Consider the following 21620-nt stretch of genomic DNA (forward strand, 5'->3'; position numbering starts at 1 on the left):
AACAGGGGGGATCTTACAAATGACAGAGCCACAGTCTTATAAGAACCTTTTGTTGTTGTTTATTTTTTGTTAATCCTCACACAACAATTTTTCCCATTGATTTTTAGGGAGATTGGAAGATAGAGGGAAAGACAGAGGGAAACATTGATGTGAGAGAAACACATTGATTGGTTGCCGGCCTGGCTGGGGAGGAGCCTGCAACCAAGGAATCGAACCCAGGACCCTTTGGTCTGCAGGCCAACTCTCTATCCATTGAGCCAAACGGGCTAGAGCTAGAAATCTTTATTTTAATTTGAATTGTCAATAAGATCTATAAAAATTACAGAGGGCATTTAATTTGAATTCACTGGTTACTCCTAGACTCTTAAGATATAGAGTTTTCCTCTAGTGGCTCATAAAATAAAATCTGGAGACATCCCAGTCCTTAATAGAGTCTGGAATTTGGCTTCTCTTTCTTCTTTAGGATTGAACCAGCTGCCCTTTGACCCTGCCAACAACAACGAACCCCTGCAGTTTGCTAGTGCCAGTGGCCCTCTGGTCACAGAAGGCCTCAATGAGAATGGAGGGGAATCAAGCAAGAAAAGAAAGAGAACAAGTGCTCCTTCAGGTAAGCTAGGATATAATGCACTCTCTGAAGCCAGTGCTATTGATTCAACATTTTCCTAGAGCCCAGTATGTGGCAGGCCTTGTGCTAGACTTTGTAGGAACTACAGAAATGAGAAAGAGTCCCCTGCCTTCAAGGAACTCATTGTGATATGTGGGAAACAGGGACACATACATAAATACCTAATAAATAAATAAAAAAAAATCAGTGTGAGATAAATGTGTAATGGGGGGCGGAGGGGGACTATTGGCATCGTGCAGAAGTGACATTTGTAGCTGGCCCTTGAATGATATGGTTTGAGACAGGAAGAGATAAGTAAAGAACATTGATTTAGGTAGAAGGAATTGTATGAGTAAATTGCTTCACTGTACATTTTTCTTTATATGTACATGTGTCAGGCTACCCTCACTTTTACTTCTGATGAAGACATTTGCCTCTCTCAACCTTCCCTCTCTCTCCCCCAGTACACCCTATGCCTACATGTATTTTATGCCTTCATTGCTCTCTTAGAACAGCTGATGAACAGATTTTCCTAGAACCTCTATAATAGCTACCCCTGCAATCCTTCCTCTCCTTTAGGCTCCAATGGCCTAAATTCTCCAAAATGAAGGGGCAAACAATAAGAAACCAGATCTTAACTGATGAGTGGATACTTTAAAATTTCATCTCTGTTGCTTGACTATTCATTTGAAAACAGTATCCTTATTATTTAGAGATGGATCTGAAAATTTGGGATGTGCTAATTCATGGTGTTTCTGTTTGTTCTGTATTTTTACCATTAATTTTTTTAATCCTCACCCAAGGATTTGCTTTTGTTGATTTTAAAGGGAGAGAAACATCAATGTGAGAGAGAAACATTGTTCTTGCCCCAACCAGGGATCGAACCCACAACCTATGTGCCCTAATTGGGAATCTAATCCTGCAGTCTTTTGGTACATGGGACAAGGCTGCAACCAACTGAGCTATTCAGCCAGCACTATTTACTATTATTTTTACATACAACTTACAACATGAAACATGTTTACAAACATATAACATCAAATCTGACTCTTAGATCATAGGTCTTTATACTTATAAATCAAGATTTTCAAAAATTATTTTAATTGATTTTTGAGATACAGGGAGAGGGAGAGAGAAACATCGCTATGAGGAGAAAACAATAATAAGCTGTCTCCTGCATGCCCCTACTAGTGATTGAGCACAAGACCCAAGCATGTGCCCTGACCAGGAATCAAACCTTCACCACACTGTTATCTGTGTCTATGGATTATGCATTTAGGCATATAAGTTCTTTTGTTAATCTCTCCTTGTTCCCTCAAACCGCTTCCCTCTGACATCTGTCAGTCTTTCCATGCATCCATGCCTCTGGACCTATTTTGTTCATCAGTTTAATTTGTTCATTAGATTCCACATATAAGTGAGATTATGTGATATTTGTCTTTCTCTGACTGGGTTATTTCGCTTAGCATAAAACTCTCTAGGTCCTTCCATGCTTTCACAAAGGGTAAAATTTCCTTCTTTTTGATAGCTGTGTAGTATTCCATTGTGTAAATGTACCACAGCTTTTTTATTCATTCATCTACTGATGGGCACTTAGGATGTTTCCATATCTTGGCTGTTGCAAATAATGCTGCTGAGAACATAGAAATGCATATATTCTTTCTGATTGGTGTTTCAGGATTCTTAGGATATATTCCTAGAAGTGGGATCACTGGGTCAAATGGCAGTTCCATCATTAATTTTTTGAGAAAACTATGCTCTTTTTCATAGTGGCTGGACTTGTCTTCATTCCCACCAACAGTGCATGAGGGTTCCTTTTCTCCACATCCTCACCAGAACTTGTTGTTTCTTGATTTATTGATGGTAGCCATTCTGGCAGGGATGTAGTTTTAATTTGCATCTCTGATTTAGTGACATTTAGCATTCTTTGATATGTCTGTTGGCTGTCTGTATGTCCTCTTTGGAGAAGTGTCTATTAAGTCCTTTGCCCATTTTTAAATTGGATTGTTCCTCTTCCTTTTGTTGAGTTGTATGAGTCCTTTATATAATTAACCTCTTATCAGGACTATCATTGGTGAATATGTTCTCCCATAAAGTGGATTCCTTTTTCATTTTGTTGGTGGTTTCTTTTGCTGTGCAGAATCTTTTTTAGTTTGATGTAGTCCCATTTACTTATTTTTGCCTTTGTTTTTCTTGCCCTAGGAGATGTATCGCAAAATTCTACTATGTGTTATATCTGATATTTTGCTACTTACCCTTTCTTCTAGGATTTTCATGGTTTCACAACTTACATTTAAGTCTTTTATCCATTTTAAGCTTATTCTTGTGTACAGTATATATTAGTGGTCTAGTTTCATTTTTTATGCATATACATGTCTAATTTTCCCAGCACTATTTTTTAAAGACACTATCTTTACTGCACCGTATGCTTTTTTCTCCTTTGTCAAATATTAATGGATCATAATGGCATCGGTCTATTTCTGGGGTCTCTATTCTGTTCCATTGATCTATATACCTGTTCTTGTGCTAGTACCAAGGTATAAATCAAGATGTTTGTTAAATAGAAATTTGGAAAACAAAAATACAGTAAAACATTAGCGAGCTGGAGACCTCAAGAAAGGAGTGTTTCTTGGAGAGCTGTATTTTCTGATCCACTGAAAAGTTACCGTATTTTTCGAACCATAAGACGCACTTTTTTCCCCCAGAAGTGGGGGGGAAAAGTCCCTGCGTCTTATGGTCCAAATATAGCCTACACATATACTTTAAAAAAAAGTTTTTTTACTTGCCCGGCTCTGTGTGGTCTCTGTGTGCTTGCCCGGCTCTAAAATGGTTCTAAATGCTGCTGTTTACTTTACAGGGTTGATTACATGTGTTTATGACTGTGATGTTGGGTTTTAATGCACATAAAATATTTTAGGACACTATTTGTTTCAGAATCTTTTTTTCTTCATTTCCCTTCTCTAAAAACCGGTGCGTCTTATGGTCCGGAGCGTCTTATGGTCCGAAAAATACGGTATAGTGTATAGCTAAGGAACTGGCCTGAGTTCTAATCCTAATTCTATCTCTGTGACTTTGGTTTGGTTCCTTAACCTCTGCGAGATTCACTTTTGTCAACTCTAAAATATAAATGATACTAAAACCTACTTTTAAAAAAATCTATGAGTCAGTTTCTATTTTGTTTGTTAGTTTATTTGGTTCATTAGATTCCACACATGAATGTAATTATATGGTACTTGTCTTTCTCTTCACTGGCTTATTTCAGTTAGCATAATGTTCTCAGAGGGGAGGGTGTTACTGTGCTTTGTGAAAACGGTGAAGGGATTAAGGAGAACCTCATACTCAGACAATAGTATGGTGATTACCAGAGGGAAAGGAGGGTGGGTGGAAATAAAAGAGGATATGGGGGAATAAATGGTGATGGAAGGAAACTTGATTTGGGTGGGAAACACACAATACAATATACAAATGATGTATTACAGAATTGTTCATGTGAAATGTATTTAATTCTATTAACCAATGTTAGCCCCATAATTTAATTTTTAAAAAGTGAAAATAAAAATAAAAGCTACCTCTTAGCATTGTTAGTTGAATTTAATGAAATTATGCAAGAAAAGAGCTTAGCATGATATCTGCACATATTAACCACTGCATAAATGTTGCTTTTATTTTGTGATTATTATATGATAACACTATGAACTTCATCTTTTTAAATATCAACACATTTAACATTTCCAGGTGAATCATTATGGTTACAAATCATGTTTGTGTGTATAAATGTATCTGCCATTTAAAAATAAATGTATTTTTCAAATACAGTTGACATATACACTGAGTGGCCAGATTATTATGATCTCTGAACACAAAATAATCTGGCCACTCAGTGTATATCCTATATAATAAAAGGCTAATATGTAAATTGTCCCCTCGACCAGGAGTTCGACCAGCAGACAGGACAACCAACTGCCCATTTCCCCTCCCCCTGGCCAGGCTGGCTGAACCCCACCCATGCATGACTTCATGCACTCGGGGGAGATCCTTCAGTCTAGCCTGCACCCTCTTGCAGTCCAGGAGCCCTTAGGGGATGTCCGACTGACAGCTTAGGCCTGCTCCCAGTGGTGCTGCTGTGACAGGACCACTGCTGTGCTCACCAGCCATGAGCCTGGCTTCCGGCTCACTGACCACCAGGGGCAACTCCTGCATTGAGCATCTGCCCCTGGTAGTCAGTGCGCATCACCGGTTCTGCTGTTTTGTCAATTTGCATATTAGGCTTTTATTATATAGCATATATACCAAGTAGCCAGGTTATTATGCATTCAGAGCTCATAATAATCTGGCCACTCAGTGTATAATTATATTAATTTCAGGTGCACAATATAGTGATTAGACATTTATATACCTTACTAAGTGATCACCCCACTATAAAATTGTATGCCTTTTTAGAGCATATATTTAATATAATCTAAATTTTTCTTGATAATTTCAAGGCATAATTTTAGTTATTAGCTATTATACTGCACTATAATACTGTATTAAAGTTTTCAGGGTTTTGTAAGGAATATAGTCTTGTAACTCTACACTAAATTGTCCTAGACTGGTGTTTTTTAATTTATTTACAGGCACATTTTACATATGTGCCTTTCTGCAGTCTGCAGTCACTTCTGGTTTCTCTCAATGTCCTTTCAAGTAGCAGCTTGTTTTCTCCTAATCATTTAGGAACTTAAAAAAGAACAACCCACCATCTCCCCAAGTTGGTGTGACAGAATAATATGTTAAGAATTAAATCAGCTGTAAGATAACTTGCTATGGAGAGAGTACAGAATTTAAGACATCTCTGTTGGTTGATCTAAGACCTTTTTTGATCACTTATTAGTTTTTCCACTGTGTTCATGATAAGTGATGTGCTATAGTAATACCTCCTGAGCTGTATTTAACACATGAGGGTGGGGGAAGAGGATATGCATTCATCTGAACTGTGAACTAACTTTAAACAACTGCAGTTTTATTTCTAATGAGCATATTCCAAAGTATCTGGTGCTGATATAGGATTTTAGCAGTAGATTATTCTAATTTATAATAAGTAGAATCAGTTTACATTCAAATAATAGGCTGAAGTTCTTTAAAAATAGTATGTTCTTTAAAATAGGCGAAATGGGCCCCTGGCAGACAAAATTAGCTCCCTATAAATATTTTTCACACTCTTTGTTTACTGAACCCTTCCTTTGTAAGTACAAAGGTAACTAGCCAAGGTTAAATTACCACAAATTTTACATTCCTATAGCCCAAATGAATGAGGTTTTAATATACAGGGAGTTCAGTTGGCAAACCTATGGAATTATAAATGTGCAGATTGCTTTATAATAGTATTTTCTTCCTATGTAATGCTAGAGAAAAGGAAGAGGAAAGATATTTTGTAAGTAGAAACTCCTTTTTCTTTGTCACCATTCACTGCACCTTGGCAAGGAGGGAAGCTAGGGTTGGAAGCTCTTACAGGAGCTATAAACCATTTCAGTTCTAAGCTGAGATACACATGTAGCCATTGAACTCAAAGCCCTCCTCTCTCTCCTTCTCTCCCTCCTTCTCCCTCTCCCTCCCCTCCCCATCTCCCACCCATCTTCCTCCTGCCTTCCCTTCGCCTTCTCCCTCTCTCTCCCTCTCCCTTTCTGTCATCACTGCAAATTAGGGAGGAGTCTTGGCCTGCAGCTCCAGTCATTCACTATACAATTTTTCTTCCTTTCACATCCCTCCCATATCAGTTTTCTGCAAACTGCCTTTCTTCTTTTATACTAAAAGTAATTTCTTAAAGGTCACTAAGTGACCTCCAAATTGTCAAAGTAAGTGGCGTTTTGGCAGGTCTCAACCACCTTGACCTGCCTGCTAAATTTGATGCTACTAATCTCTCCTTTGAATTCTCTCTACTTCTGCCTTCCTTGGCAATACACTTTACAGAATCATCTTTCTTTTGTCTCCTTCATGCATTCTTTCTCCTTTCCTTACTGCCTCCACTTTAAGTATTATTATCCATAGTACTTATAGATGAAGAAATAAGGGTTAAATAATACCCAAAGATGAACATCTAGCAAGTACTTTGGCCAGGCCTCCAACTCCAAAACCTATCTCTAACTATCTATAATAATAAAAGGGTAATATGCTAATTAGACAGGACATCATTCTGGATGTCCTTTCTGATGAAGCCAGGGCCTAAAGCCAGCCCAGGTTCCGGTGCCTGCGGGCAGCCCAAGAGAAGCCAACCTGGGTCCTGGGTGCCCGAGGGAAGCTGATACCAGCAGCTGGGGGAAGGAAGACCTGCTCTTGCATGAATTTTTATGCATTGGACCTCTAGTTATACAATAATTGCAGTGTCTGTAGATATTAGTAATCTGGATCCATTACTAGAATGTAAATTAAATATTGGTGTCACAATAGGGAAATTTATGTTTGTGTGATAATAAAGTGAGCAGAACTTGGATTTGATCATTTCTAAGATCTCTCAAAATGCTTAGATGCCATGGTTCTTTCAATTAAGGTTCCCCACCCCTCTGTTAATCATCTAAACAAAGTCTATTTCAGCCAAGGTTATCTGCTACTTTCTTCAAATAGGCACTGTGCCTGCCTACTACAGTACCTGTTCATGCCATTTCCTTTTCCTAGCATATCCTTACTCTTCTTCCACCTATGAAGATTCTGTCCAACTAACAGCACCTAGTATACATCCTACCATCTCCAGGAACCCTTCTTTTCTTAAATATATTTTTATTGCTTTCAGAGAGGAAGGTAGAGAGAGAAACATCAATGATGAGAGAGAATCATCAATTGACTGCCACCTGCACACCCCCTACTGGGGATTGAGCCTGCAATCCAGGCATGTGCCCTGACCAGGTATCGAACCTTGAGCTCCTGGTTCATAGATTGGTCAGCACTCAACCACTGAGCCATATTGGTTGGGCAGGAAGCCTTCTTGATCATCATAGTGTGAATTGTTCACTTGTATCTCTGAAACCCCATGATTATTATATTCATACCAATCACATGATACTGATTATGGACCACCTTAAACTATTGGTTTTCTGTTTATACAAATATGTTTTAGTCTTTCAACTCAGTCTTCAGCCCCTTATTAGAAAAGCCCCTGACCCATATGTCTTGCACACAATAGATGCTCAAGAAATATTTGTGATTAATCACATATTTGGCTGAATAATTGCTTTCTCTTTGCCTTGATCTTCTCTATTATTATCTTGTCAACTCCCAAGGTGGAGCTATGTGCAAAACTGAGCACTTGCTATCTATTGTTAATCAACTGACCAACTCACTTCTCCCTAAAGGTCAAACTTCAGACATTTGTGAAATTACATCCTTAGATCAGCCACAAATCAAATCTGGTGCTTGTGAAGAGAATACCTGGCCCTAAAGGGATCTTTGGTTTTTTACTAGATGAAACTTCATGAGTGGCCAAGAGAACCTGATAGGTAGAGTTTGGGTGCCCTGTCCCAGTTCCTCTGTGAAGTAGATCTGTAATCTTGATTAGATATTACTGCAATATTTGACCAAAATCTCTTTCTTTGTGGATCTGGCTGCTTTTCAGCTTTTAAGGTAAGCTCAGAACTCTTCAAAATGTATTTGCTCAAATTCATTTTTCCCTATGGAAAGTTTTTCTCAGCGATGCTGCAGCTACACAAATTGTCAATGATTGCAATAATTCTACTCATACGGATGATACTTTATGGCCAAAGAGTAGAAGATTGTTAACCCCTTATCAAATTTTAATGCCAAGTTCCTGACCATAAGATTTGAGCTGTCTCCTTGTTTGATCTCCACATGGATTTGTAGGAATAAGATATATTAACCCTTTTCTCAAATACTTCCACACAAAGTGGAAGAATCCATGAGGCCAACCAGATGATGAATAAAATTGAATACATTCTTTTAAGTAACATCACTAATACTCAAAGGTGTCAATTCTCTTAAAGAGGGGCAACTAACATGGGTATAATTATGATACCAGAGTAATTCAGATGTAAATATAGTCCTATTTCTGTTGTCTTCTCTCATAGGCTTGTATTGAAAGACAGGTTTGCACTTAAATGTGTGATTCCTAGTACTAATCAGAATTTCAAAGTTCATGTAAATGATTAATAGCTCAGTATGAAAAGAGGGATCTTCAACCATTTTCAATTTGTAATAATGATTGAATCCCAAGAGTTAAATATCTGCAGGAAGAACTTTTGATGCAATAATAATTTTCATTGTTGTGGTAACTCTTTCTCTTAACTGGTATGGTGATTCTTTTCATTTTAATTTCATTTTACAGATGAGGTGCTAATAACCAGAGAAAAGAAATGACTTTGACTAAGGAGGACTAGCATCACGTGGAATGTTATGATATGATAAGGACCTCTAGGTTGTATCTAAACTTGATTATAGACCCCTAACTCAGTTCTCAGGATTTCCTTTAGAATTCAAAATGAGACTTGACAATATGAAAGACAGTAAACAGTTCTAGTACTGCTAATGCTAGATTAATAAAAGGAAGTGGAACTGCAGAGCAGCATGGAGAATTTCAGTCAGACAGAAGGAAGAATTATATTGAAATGAGTTATCAGGGGAAGTTGTTTAAGTCCACTTGGAAGAGAAATATAAAAATGAAATGAGTACTCATTGGCCTGGGAGTACTTTGTCCTTTTTTTAGCTAAAAGAGGGACAGTGAACCCAGAAACTTTTCTATGATGCATACAGCCCTTTGATTTAACTCAGTATCACAGGGCTGAGACTTTTATTTCACACTAGAGGCCTAGTGAATGAATTTGCGCATGGGAGGGGTCTGGCTGACCCACCCCAATAGAGCTCCATCAGGTCCGGAGGGGGGGGGCCCACAGGAGGTTGGCCAGCTGGCCCCACCCCCAAACAGGGTGTTGGGAGCCAATTGGGGGTGGGGATGGCTGGGGGGGAGGGACCACAGGTGGTTGGCCTGCAGTCCTGACCCTAATTGGGGTGTTAGGGGCTGATCAGGGGCTGGGCCTGCAGGAGGGGGAGGTGATCAAGGCTGTGTGTCCTTGGTTGCGAAGGCATGCACCTATTGGCAGCTCACAAAGGGGCCCAAGAGCTGCCTGCTGGAGTGGTGGGTTCAAGGGGCCTGCATGCTGGAGTGGTGCGATCATAAAGACTGGATGCTGGTAGCCAGGGAGGTACAAGATCCAGCTTCTGCTGATGGAGCCCTGCGCCCTTGGTTGGGTATGCTTGTGCCTTGCAGCAGTTCACAGAGATACCCAGGAACTGCCTACTGAGATGGCAGGCTATAGGGGGCCCCTGCACTCGAGCAGCGCAACCTTGGCATTTGAGGTTGGCAGCTAGAGCGGGAGAAGTTTGAGTTTTTGCTACAGGAGCCATGTGCCCTTGGTTGGATGCACATGTGTCCAGCAGCAGCTGCCAGAGGCACCGGGAAACCTCCTTTGGGAGAAGGGAGTCAGGGAACCCCGCATGCACTGGTTCTGTGTAACTGTGGTGTCCGGAGGTTGGCAGGCAGAGTGGGAGAAGTCCCACTTACTCTGTGGGAGCCATGGGGAGGTCAATAGGGGAAAAATGAGATATATGTTCTATTTGTAATATTTTAAACAATAAATCAAATTTAAAATAGAACCATCAGTAGGAGAGGTGACTGAGAGTGGCACAAAGAAGCAGGATAGAAAAGTACAAATACTTCCTGTTAAGTTACTCCAACTATGGCATGGCTTTGAAATGATTTTGTGACTTCATCCACCTAAATCTTTAGGAGCTCTTCTCTCAGCAGACTCGAAGTGTGAGTCAGCTTCATGTGTCGGTAATAGTCTTTTGCTAGATGTTGAACCATAGTATTGTAGAATTGAAGGCAGCTTTGTCTAACTTCATCATTTTCACAAATGAATAAATTGAGACCCAGAGATGGAAATTGTGTAAAGTCACATGATTAATTAGTGACAGAACCAGAACTAATTATTACCGGATCTATATAATCATTTCAATTTGGCTAGCACTGTGGCATGTGATTGATTTATTTGAACTCCACAAAGTGTATGTATATCCCAGAGGAGCTGCCTTTATCATGCTAATGGTATCACATGATTGTAGCACGCTAGCCCAGGCGCATATGTGGTCTAATATCTCTTCTGTGTGTTAGGGTAGACCTTTTGATCTCAAGCTAGAAATTGAATTTGAGACTGGAAAACACCTTTGAGGGAACTGCTTCTGTGGAGCTAAACTCCAACAGCTCAGCAAATCAAAGAAGAAATTCTTTGTAACCCCTGCTTACTTGTCAGTGGAAAGTTTCTGTTCCCCATCCAAGGCCAACGTCAGGGCCACTCCATCTAGGTAGGGGGTGGGAGGGAAGTATTATCATATTTTATCTGTGATTTAAACTTTGTTTCAAATATCACCTAATGATCTCTTTCAATTTTTAGGTAAGATTTATCTGAAAAAAATCTGTTTTAGGTCAGTAAAACTCAATTTCAGAGTAAGAGGATTCTTAGATTTAGTTTTTCTCTCCTGTTAGGTTAGTAAAGTTATCAAAGCTGCTGTCATTCTTGACCTTGGGGTTTGTAAGGACCTCAATGGCCTTAATAAGTGAAAGGAGCATACTCAGACATATAGTAAAAAGAATACTGAAGATTATTATTTTAGTACTAGATATACCACTAGTTGTTATTATTTTGACCCTGGGTAAATCACAGAAAACTTTTTTAAAGCCTCAGTTTCCACATCTGTTAATTCATTTTATTTTTATTGACTTTATTAGGGTTACATTGGTTAATAACATTTATAGGTTTAAGGTGTACAATTCTATAAGGTGTACATCATCAGTATATTGTATTGTATGTTGACCACCCCGAGTCAAGTTTCTACATCTGTTAAATGAAGTGTTTTGAAAACTCAGATACTATTCTTACAGTTACTGTTGCTACTTGTTAGGGTTTGAGAGTGTGAGTGTGAGTGCTTTTCTTCTCCCAATTCTGCATCAAACTGAGAACTAACACGAAAGCCATGTGAGGGAGAAAAATGTGTTATCAGCTTTATTATAAGTAAAGCTAGATTGAAGAGCGTGGCTTGAGGCTAAGGTCTAATGATGCTTCCTACCATTTCCAGCTCCAAATGTATACCTTCATACCTACCTGTGGGGAAGATTGAGTCCTCAGAGCAGAATACTTAACCTTTCCATGTCACTGAGAGTGATGGCCTGTGTCACAATTCAGTTGTAAGCTAGAAATTAAGAGCAAGGTGGGTCAGCTAATGGAAAACAGTGCCTGTGCCCCAACTAAGCTCTACTCACTTTGTTAGAGAAAAACAGTCATCTCAACTCAAGGACATTTTGACCTGAAAGCCAGAATGCAGAGGTTAAGCCATGCATGAGCACTTATTTTATTCTAATTTTACTAATCAGATTAAGTAAAAAATCGTCCTCCTATGCCAAGGAGCAAGCAGGGGTGGTGTGAAAGCCCAGAGAAGTTTCTTTAGTACTGTCTTCCCTCCCACAAATAGAATGGTTATTCCCTCCTGCCCCTGAAATGGTGACAAGTGTGACAAGAACTCCCACAGTGACAACATTGCTCTTTATTTGAATATTTAACATGACTTTTGATTCTGAAGTCCTTTCCTTAGAATTTTTTTAACCAGGGGAAACTAGCAATGACAGTACAAATAAATAGGGTTATTCTAATATAAATGTGTTGCATTTATATTTTTTAGTTTTCCATGTATAAAATCAAGACAGACTCCAGATGACCAACCTCATATCATCTGATTTACCTAAAAGTAATACCTTATGGTGAAGAGATTTTATTTTCACAAATTTCAACCATGGAACACCTCTGCTACTATTTTAGCATTGTCATTCACATGGGGTTGCAAACTCTACAAATCTTTCTTTCTCTTCTAAGACACCAAAGTATAATAATTAAAATACTTGATTACTGCTACTAATAATAGCTAATATTATGAAACATCTGTGTGTCAGACAATGTATTACATTATTTGACTATTGCAGCAACTCCATGATTATACTCATTTCAATGATAAGGAAACGTAAATACAGAGAAGTTAAGAATGTGTCCAAATAGTAACTAGGGAAATAAAATCCAGACCCAGGCAGAGTAGCTCTAAAGTCAATGTTCATAATCAGTTGAATCAGAATGGGAATTCAGTTGGAGGGAGGCATCATTGTTTTTAAAAGCACACCCAAATGATTCCAATATGCAGCCAGGCTAAAACTAGTGCAGCAACCCCTCTGCATTAGAGTAAGTAAGTGTCCCTAGGCCACTGTGGTTCAAAATGTTGGCTGTTCATAGATAATAGTCTTTGACTGAGTATGTCTAGAATCTCCTATCAAGAACTGAAGTAACAGTGTAGATCAAAAGGTGGCAATTAATGTGGTTGTGTAATTGTTGAAATTGCATTTCAACACAGAGACTGCCTAATTTGCAATTTTCTCCTTCTTTGTTTTATTTTTATTTTCTATTGAAATAAAAATCCATGATGATGAAATTCCTTCTTATAATGGGCTAGGAAACAATCTTCATTTTTCCCCAACCTTCAATTTCCTTGATAATGTGAGCTATTCCATTTAAACCATGCAAGTTGTAGTATTATATTTCACATTGAACAATTGTTTGTGTAATTGAATTAATTTTAAAATATTTTACTTATTTTACAATTGAATTTTAAGCAAAAGCAAGCTGTTTTATGGAATGTGGTGAGTGAGAGTTGATGAGAGTGGCACAGAAAGTCATGTGAGATATGTCCAACTGCTGAAATGGAATGTACCATCTTAGGGATGGGGAGAGCTTGCAAGCAGGTGGCATTCCCTAGCTTTAGTGACTTTCGTCTGCATATTTGATTCAATAACAATACAGGAGTAGCAGCTTTTATTATTGATTGTATGCTAACGACTACAACTAGGTGCTTTACATATATAAACTCAAGCAGGCTTCATAAACAATCTATAAAATAGATTCCATTTTTTCTTTGTTTATAGATAACAAAACTGAGGTTTAAAAGTCTTCAAAAACTTTTCTAGGCTACCACTAGTAAGTAGTGGAACAGGACTTAAAAAGAGGGAGGCAGGCCAGTTTAGCATAGTGGATAGAGTGGGCCTGCAGACCATAGGGTCCCAGGTTCAATTCCAGTCAAGGGCATGTATCTTGGTTGCAGGCTCCTCCCTAGCCCAGGCCCTGGTCGGGGTGTGTGCAGGAGGCAACCAGTTGATGTGTTTCTCTCACATTGATGTTTCTCTTTGTCTTTCCCTCTCTCTTCTATACTCCCTAAAAATCAATAGAAATCAGGTGAAGATTTTTTTTTAAAAAAAAGAGGGAAGCAGGATAACAAATGCTCAGAATCCTGGCTCTGACCTAAGACAAGTTATTGCAGCTCTTTGAGCCTCATTTCCTCACCTATAAAATAGTGATAATACTACCCTTATAATACAGGTTGTTTAGGGATTAAGTGAGAAAATTAATAAATAGTGATTGGCGCATGGTGTTCTTGTCTTCGGGTAATATTAATTTAGTCTTAATAGGTGTGGGGCATTACAATAAGCATTAAAAGGACAGCTGTGAATAAGACAAACTCCAGCCCTGGCCTTGTGATGCTCACAGTCCAGCGAGGGAGACTGTCATTAAGCAAATAATTATTTGCAATTATGCTAAGTATAATACGATGAAAGAATGGCTGCTTATAGTGAATACTCAGTAAACAACAGCAAATGTTTACTCAGCGGCTAAGTGCTGGGTACTATGCCAGGTAGAGAATTGAATGCAAGTGCACAATTGGATGAAGAATGGAAGCATTTTCATGGAATTTTATTTCAGATCAGGGTGAGGTAAATGAATACATGTTTGCTTCTATGGTCAATCATGGAAGCTTTGGGAGGGAGGAGGTAAAATTTCAGAAGATGCTTGGTTGTGTTCACTTGGAAGAGGAGAGATCAAATTAAGAACCTGCCTTCTTTCCCCCAAATTAGTTCCCTGGCATCATGTGAGTCATTTATTGTGCGGGGCATCCCTATGATGAGTAGTCTTTCTATTTGGCAAGATAGAGATTTGTTTAAAAACCTTTATTGTTGAAAGTATTACATAAGTCCTCCCTTTGTCCACATTGACCCCTTCTAGCCCAAACCCAACCCCCACCCCAAGCCTTCACCACCCTATTGTCTGTGTCCATGGGTTATGCATATATGCATACCCGTTCTTTGGTTGATCTCTTCCCACCCAACCATCCTCCCCACCTTCCCATTGAGATTGAACAGTCTTTTCCATGCTTCTATGTCTCTGTTTTGTTCATTAGGTTCCACATATGAGTGAGCTCATGTGATACTTGTCTTTCTTTGACTTTAACCTTTATCTGTCTTCCTAATTTATCATGTGCTCTCTTTCCAGCTCTCCTCCTTCTGCCAAACCTGTTGTGAGTTCGCATTCTCCTGATGTATGTGTCTAATATACTCGTCAGTTCATGTTCTACACATACATTCATGTGATAACTTTCCATTTATATTCCTGCAAAAAAGCAAGGGTGGGCTCTGAGGCTATAAAGTAGCATCCAGGCTATTATAAGAACTATAATACCTTTAAGCTTACAGGGGTTGGGGTCACAAACTTCTTATAGCATGATGGTTCCTTTGGGCATAATTGTGGTCTCTTTCAAATGTCCTTAAAAGAAATAACAATGGTCAATTTTCTATTCCAGAGAGTAGGTTTTATAGACAGAGATGTAGTCAGGTTTCAATTTTGCATTTAATTCATCTCAAGGAGAACTGTACTAATAGATCTAGGAAAGCTCTGTAGCCTGTTGCTCCTTATAATGTTCAGCTTTCACCTGTGATAGACTGCTGACCCACTGTATGCAGAACAATGTGTGTATTCAGTGATTGGGTTTTGTTGAGTAATCCATATCCTCTACCCAAGTCTCCTACAGCTACTTGTGTTGGCAAGACAAGGCAGGTGAGATGTATAGCCTGAGGCTGTGGTGCGGGGGATTGGGGTAGTAGAGGGTAAAGTGGTTTAGGAAGGCATCATCTGGAATATCAATGAATATAGCTAAATCACTAAAACAGATTCAAAATACTTTTCCTAGGAAAATGTAATCCCTCATGGAGGAGGCTAACACTTCATCTGGACAAGCACACAAATCAAATGCCTTAATTTTTGAAACAAGTAGTAGAGATTCATGACCATCATCACCACCCAGCAGTAACAAGGCCATCCCCATCAAGTGTCAGTGGAGACTACATAGGGAGCTGAAACTCACACCACTGCTCATCAATAATGAGGAGACTACCTTCCTCAGATGTCAATGGAGGCTAATGGGGAATCTAGACTTCTACTTCCACTTGGCAGTACTGAGGCAGCACCCCATTCCTTCTGCTAGAATGATATTATACAATGCCAACTAAAACATAAGGTTTATATAAGCTCTAGAGCCTCATAACATAGAATAAAAAATGTACAGGTTTCAGTTGAAAATCACCCATCATACCAAGAAGCAGGAAACTTTAAAACAATTTGCAAAAAAATAATAATAATAAAACACCAAAAACCTAACCTGGATATATAAATTTAACTCCTTATACAAAAAATAATAATAACTCAAATGGGTGATAGACTTAATTTTAAACTAAAATTTAAAACTTTTTGTGGGAAAATAGGATAAAAAATTTTAAAACCTAGGGCCAAACAAAAAATTTACTTAGATGACACCAAAAGCACAATCCATAAAAGAATAAATTAATACATTAGAGTATATCAAAATTTCATTTTTATTCTATGAAAGACCTTTTTCATAGGATGAAAAGACAAGCTAATGACTAAGAGAAAATATTTGAAACCCATATATCTAACAAAGGATTAATACCTAGGATATATAAAGAATTCTCAAACTTAACAGTAAAAAGTGAAATAATCCAATTGAAAAATGGGCAAAAGACATTAACATATTTCATTAAAGAATATATACAGATGGTAGATCAGTACTTGAAAATATCTCAATATCATTAGCCATTAAGGAAATGCAAACCATCAATGAAATATCGCTTATCAGAATGGCTAAAATAAAATAAAAATAATGACAATACCAAATTTTTGCCATGATGTCGAGAAACTTAATCACTAATAAATTGCTGGTAGGAATGTAAAGTGGTACAGCCACTGAGGGAAGTTTGGTTGTTACTTTAAAAAATTAAATATATAACTACCACAAGATCCAGCAATTGCATTCTTGCGCCTTGACACCAGAGATATGAAGATTTATGTTCACACAAAAAACTGTACATGAATGTTTATGGCAGATCTGTTTCTAATAGCTCATAACTCAAAATGACAAACAGCCCAAATGTCCTTCAATGTGAATGGTTAAACAAATTGTGGTATATTCATACCACAGAATACTAATCAATAAATAGAATCAAAATATTGATAAATACATCAACATGCATAAATCTCCAGAGGATAATGCTGAGTGGGGAAGAAAACAATTCTTAGAGGTTATATACAATATGATTCTATTTATATGACATTCTTGAAACTACAAAATTAAAGAAATGGAGAACACATTGGTGGTTGATAGGGGTTAAGAAGGGAGTTGGTTAAAGAGGGAAGTGGGTATGTCTATAGAAGATCTACATGAGGGATCCTTGTGATGGAAATGTTCTGTACCTAACACATTAATGTCAATATCCTGATTGCTATATTATGCTATAGTTTTGAAAGATGCTACCATTGGAGGGAAATGGGTAAAGGGTACATAGTATCTCTCTGTACTGATTCTTATAAGTGCAAGTGAATCTACAATTATATCTAATTAAATGTTTAATTAAAAAGAAAAATTTAAAGCAAATGAATCACCACCCAAGTGTCAGAACACTTAAGTACGGTTAAATCCCCTATCTGAAAAGCAATGGTAAAAAAAGAAAAGAAACAAGAATTGGACAGAGCTATTTTTTAATTGGTGACTTCTTCACCTTTCTTCTTTTGTCCACTTTAAGACATGGACAAATAATTCAGCCACAACAGTTATTTTGCTGTTGCCTGTCTAGCCTTATTGCAGCAAATGTGAAGCTGTAGGAACTAAGCAGGATGCTTCTTGGAGGTATTCTGTATAAATTGTATGGATCTGTCCCCCAAAGCCAATATCCCCTTGTTCTTTAACCTGTACAGCTTGGACAGAATGCATTCTGACTGACTACAGAGATGAGGGGTGTGAATTTATAAGGGAGCAAGCATGTATATGAATAAGCACAGGTACGCTAATGCTGGCAAGATTGGAGGAGCAGGGACAAGACAGATAGGTGTTAAGGATAAATGAATTTTGCCACATACCTACAGGGAATTTGACTTCCTCATTCCAAGGAAAATAGTGAAGATGAAGAAAATAGAAAAGTGGGTAATTTAGATCTGAGGCTTCCTGTAGAATGTATGGAAATATTATGCTTTAGTCATAGAAAATATTCTGGAAAAAAAAATTGTAGCCTTATGCCTCCAAAGGTGAAAATTCATTTACCACAGTGCAGGGAACATTATGCCAAGACATTTCAATGTAAGAGTTTTTGACTGAATAAATATGTTTTGTGCTTCCATAATTTTCATCTTTTTTTAGAGGCAACTATTCCCATTTGCTTTGCCTAACTACTAAGTTTGACTTTTTATCCCAGGTCCAAGGTCAATTTGCTGATTAATATTCTTCCTTTTCCCCAAAATGGGCACAGTGTGCAAGAGATTATATTCTTGAACATAGTTTTAAGAATGAAATTCATTCATTCTAGAGAAAACATTAATAAGCTTGCCAATAATCAAGTTACAAACTCAAAATATCAGAAACATAAAACATAGGTTTGTACTAATACAGTTCTTCATAAGTTGCACAAGAGTGGCAGCTTTGAAAAGGAGATCAATGTTGAACCATGTTCAAGGGTCCTTTAGCATGGGAGATGATTTAGACACAAATTGTATCCAATGTAAAGTACACTCTCCACAAACAATATTCCAAAGCAAAGTATAATATCCATAAAATACATTTCTGGGGAAGGTAGAATATCCATAAACAACATTTTCAAGGATGATACACAGCATCTATGAATTCAGTTCCCAGGAAAAGTACATCCACAGATAACAACTTTTAAAAAATACTTATCATTGAAAGTTTTACATATGTCCCTTTCCCCCTTCCCATTGACCTCTTCTAGTCTAACTCCCACCCTAGGCCTTCAGCACCCTAATGTCTGTGACCATGGTCTATGCACATGTGCATACAAGTTCTTTGGTTGATTTCTTCCCACCCACCTGCCTTCCCTCTGATATTCCATAGTCTGTTCCATGATTCCATGTCTCTGGATCTATTATGGCAATTTGAAGCAAAGTGCTATATCCCTATTAAAAAATATGGCACTCTAGTTAATGTGGAGATCTAAGTCCTCATCTCTTTGTGGAAATGTCAGGAACCCCAACTGTTCTTATATGGGCAGCACTGGCAAAATAATTATAATGAAATATGTTAACTGATTTTTTATGATTCTGTGAGTGGTAGGGTAGATAAGTCAATGAGAAAACAGAGGTTTGCAGATGTCAGGTTGACTTTAGAAAGGCTTGAAAAATCAAAAGTTTATCCTCATGCTTTTTTCTTTCCTTTGTAATTTACAGCTGTGACAAACTTTTGAGCATAAAAAGTATATCATGGAGCCTTATCTAAGATATGAACCCATGCGCTTAGTATTCAGAGGCACATGGGATTCTAGAACCAAACAACCTTAAAGGTACATTTTCATTTATTAGATAAGGGAACTGTCCAGAGAGCAGACTTGCTGTGTGGATGCTTATCCATAATAATAAAAGTGTAATACGCTAATTAGACCGGATATCCTTCTGGACATCCTTCCAGATGAACTTCTAGATGAAGCCAGGACTGCAAGGGAAGCCCGGATCCTGGGTGCCTGCAGGCAGCCAGAGTAAGTCCAGGTCCCGGTGCCAGAGGGAAGCCGGTGCTGGCATCCAGGGGAAGGAAGGCCTACTCTTACACAAATTTCGTTCATTAGGCCTCTAGTATAATAATAACCAAAAAACTTGTATGCATATAAACATAACCAATGGACACAGACAATGCGAGGGGTTGAAGGCCGGGGCGTGGGGGTGGGGGCAGGCTGGGAGAGGACAATGGGGGGAGGGGACATATGTAATACTTTCAACAATAAAAAAAATTTTAAAAATAACATTGGTTAAATAAATAAAAATATTTTGGAAAAAATAACAATGGCAACATCTGCAATAACAATAATGAAGTAATGGTAACTAACATTTTTTGAGTTCCTATTATGCCAGGCACTGTCCTAAGAGCTTTACATGGATTATTTCACTTATTCCTCATAACTTTCTGAGGTCATTGATTATCGTAAACCCCATTTTATAGACAAAGAAACTGAGATGCAGAGAGGTTTAATATCATTGTTCCATAATGCTTCTAAAGATTTCCTTAGTATTGGGGCTTAGATCATAAGATTAGCAAAGTAGACTGTCGGGCAAAGATCAAGTGATTGTTCTGATGTAATACACTCTTCCAAACTCTGGATTGCTATATGTTTCAGTAAAGTTATAATTTTCAAGGTCTGTACTTTTATGTGATCTGTCCTTAACTCCTGTTCCCATTAGAATGGAGTTTCTCATCCTTCTTAAATTCTAGAAGCTTATTTAAGATATCAACCCAGTGAAAGGATTATAAGATGTGCTTAGAGCACATAGATTTTGTTATAGTTTTCAATAATGGACAGATAAATAATACTGTTTGAATTATATCAATTAGTATATACCTGTGCTTTAAAGTATCCAATTGACATTAGACTTATATTTCAGAAAATCAGTATACCGTATTTTTCGGACCATAGACGCTCCGGACCATAAGACGCACCAGTTTTTAGAGAAGGGAAATGAAGAAAAAAAGATTCTGAAACAAATAGTGTCCTAAAATATTTTATGTGCATTAAAACCCAACATCACAGTCATAAACACATGTAATCAACCCTGTAAAGTAAACAGCAGCATTTAGAACCATTTTAGAGCCGGGCAAGCACACAGAGACCACACAGAGCCGGCAAGTAAAAAAACTTTTTTTAAAAGTATATGTGTAGGCTATATTTGGACCATAAGACGCAGGGACTTTCCCCCCCCACTTCTGGGGGAAAATAAGTGCGTCTTATGGTCCGAAAAATACGGTAAATCCATTTGTTTTTGGAAAACCAGGGACGGTGTAAGTCATTTTTCTGAGATGCATGTGTTCAACTGGCAGAGGTTCAGAAGAGATTTACAGTTCAGCATTTATAAAAGACTAGTGCCATTAACATCAATCTTTGTAGTGGTTTCAAAGGGGAGACAGAGCTGGACAGACAGATGGCCAGAGAGATAGATAAACAAGCATAGAAATGGATAGAGTTGGACAGAGGAAGGGGTGGGCAAACAGGGAAGAATAGACCAAGTGAGAAAGGGACAGACAGATGGGGGGGGGGGGGAGAGAGAGAGAGAGAGAGAGAGAGAGAGAGAGAGAGAGAGAGAGAGAGAGAACATACTAGTATTATAGATAGATATAGGGATAGGGATCAACAGACAAATACAGAGAAATGGAAGCATATCAAAAGAGATGGATAGACAGACACAGAGGCAGATAAGTGGAGAGGTGGAAAAACTAGAGACATATATCCTATTTTTCTAGATAAGAATATGTAGACAAATGGGGAGACAGAAAAGGAAAGGGAAAAAGTAAACAGGGACAGAAATAGTGGGGAACAGTGAGAGAAAGATTGAAACAGTCAGAAAAGATAGGATGAGGGAGAGGGGGGGGAAATAGAAAACCAAGAGAAAAGTTAGATGTTTATAGCAATTACAGAGAGAGAAAGAGAGAGAGAGAGAGACAGAGAGAGAAAGAGAGAGAAAGAGAGAGAGAGATAGACAGAGAGAGACAGAGAGAGAGACAGAGAGAGAGAGAGAGACAGAGAGAGAGAAGGAGTCCGAGAGAGAGAGAGAGA

At 38.1% G+C, this 21620-nt stretch overlaps 1 protein-coding gene across 4 annotated transcripts in view; it reads left to right on the forward strand.

Moving 5' to 3' along the window:
• The window catches only part of ENOX2 (ecto-NOX disulfide-thiol exchanger 2), a 298580-nt gene that overhangs the window by 128418 nt on the left and 148542 nt on the right, over positions 1–21620 (forward strand). For 2 of the 4 annotated variants that reach the window (XM_045583522.1, XM_036443346.2), the window contains exon 3: positions 464–607. The exons of the other annotated variants lie outside the window; for them this stretch is intronic. The gene's annotated coding sequence lies outside the window, so the exon portion shown is untranslated. The remainder of the gene's footprint in view (positions 1–463; positions 608–21620) is intronic. 4 annotated transcript variants of the gene reach the window in all.

The sequence above is a fragment of the Pipistrellus kuhlii genome, unplaced genomic scaffold (assembly GCF_014108245.1).
Source record: "Pipistrellus kuhlii isolate mPipKuh1 unplaced genomic scaffold, mPipKuh1.p scaffold_m20_p_19, whole genome shotgun sequence".
Lineage (NCBI taxonomy): Eukaryota > Metazoa > Chordata > Mammalia > Chiroptera > Vespertilionidae > Pipistrellus > Pipistrellus kuhlii.